The sequence below is a fragment of the Pyrus communis genome, chromosome 2, assembly GCF_963583255.1.
Source record: "Pyrus communis chromosome 2, drPyrComm1.1, whole genome shotgun sequence".
In the NCBI taxonomy this organism is placed as follows: Eukaryota; Viridiplantae; Streptophyta; class Magnoliopsida; order Rosales; family Rosaceae; genus Pyrus; species Pyrus communis.
The window spans coordinates 14039546-14041472 of NC_084804.1; positions in this window are offsets into that span (position 1 = coordinate 14039546).

The window sequence follows — 1927 nt, forward strand, 5'->3', positions numbered from 1 at the left end:
ATTACACATGAAACATAGATTTCTTCTTGATACATATTTGATATGTTTGTTTTCTTTTTTGTATGTATTTGGTACGCTTATATTTATTTTTTAAAAAAACATATTGGGTACATGTATTTCCTCTTGATTAAACATATATTTCTCCTTGGTACATATTTGGTACATTACTTTATATATCTTCTTGGTACGTATTTGGTAAGTTCATATTTCTTTTTTGAATGTATTTGGTACATTTATATATTATTTTGGTACGTTTATGTTTATTTAAAAAACATATTTGGTACGTTACTTTATATATCTTCTTGGTATATATTCGGTACGTTTAAATATATTATCTAAACGTATCAGCCTCAAGCCTCCAAAAAATAAAGAATACATCTAATTATCTCACATGAAATCAATATAAAATAATGAAAACAACAACTAATTGAAATGGATAAGTCCATTCAAAATTCAAAAATGAGGATCACATAATTCTAACGTGGGAGAAGAAACTGGCTTCCTAAAAAAAAGGCCACGTACAAAATTATATCAACCTAAAAGGATATATATGGAATTTAATAATTAACATTTTAAATTAAAAAAACACAATAATTACATGTAATCTAAATAAATATAAAAATGCTGACATGGCTATTGTTTAGGCGTCCTAATCAAATTTCAAAATAGAAGCAATGTTTAATTTAAAGAGTATTAGAAAAGTGCAGGGGATTCTAATTTTCCCTTGTTTAATCATCCAAATATATCAAATAAATGTATAGTTCATCATGAATATGTTATTTGGTACCTACATTGTCAATTTGTTTGTTCTACACGATTAAATGACTAAATGATCTCCTTTGAAGATGATTTTTTTTTTTTTTTTTTTTTTGTAAAGGTGATCTACAAATGAAAAATAAGAAATTGAACGATTTCGATTATAAAATTTGTACTATCAGGTTATGTGAAAATGTTATTCACAGGGAGTAATGAACTCATCCCTGAGGAGGATAGCTGGCCGTATAATTGGGGTGAATAGCCCTTAAGAGTTGGAATTGTAATGCCTCTTTTTTTTTTTTTTTTTTTTTTTTTTTTTTCCAGGAATGCTAAGAAAATCGTATTTTTGTACCGTATTGATATATCGCATTTTTGTTCATAATCGGATTGTTTAATTTCTTATTCTTCATTTGAAAATCATCCAAACAAAACATCATTTGAATTAGAAATTGTTAGTTATTCAAATGTATCAAATTTCTTAATTCTTACATTTGAATGACTAAACAATATTCGATTTAAATAACATTTTTATAAATATGATTTTCAAATGAAAAAAATTAAACGGCTCTGATTTAAAATTATCTATAATAAAAATTACTTTATGGGTAATGCTAAGGAGATTAATTTGTAGGTAAAATCTGTAAACTAAATTATGTGCCACTATAAAAGTGAGTATGTTTATCAACGTTTAAATAATAAATCAATTATCAACTTTATCTTTTAATTTTCAAAATTTAATCAGCCCCGTAACCGGATCTGTATCTGCCTAATTATTGATGCTTGCTGTCCCACCATTTACTCCTAACTACAATCCTAGCGACATCTTTAATGACATCACATATTGAAATTATTAGCTTGTCCATTCTGCAACGACCCCAGTACCACCACTTTATTTCCCCATCTTTACTGGTAATTGGGTTGCAGAATTCTAAAATTTGTCGGTGTAGCTTTTAATAGAAAGTATTTACTGCTCACCGTTTGGGGGGGTTCTTCTTTATCTAGCTGACCGCAATTGGAGATAGCTACAGTAATTGGAGATAGCTAGCGAGCCACCAAGAAGAAGCTGAACGCAAAAGAGAAGAAGTTGAGCACGAGCGAGAAGTCGTCCGCTATTACATTGCTGGGATACCCCAAGCAATGGTAGCTTCTGTCATTCGCATTCCTTAACCTC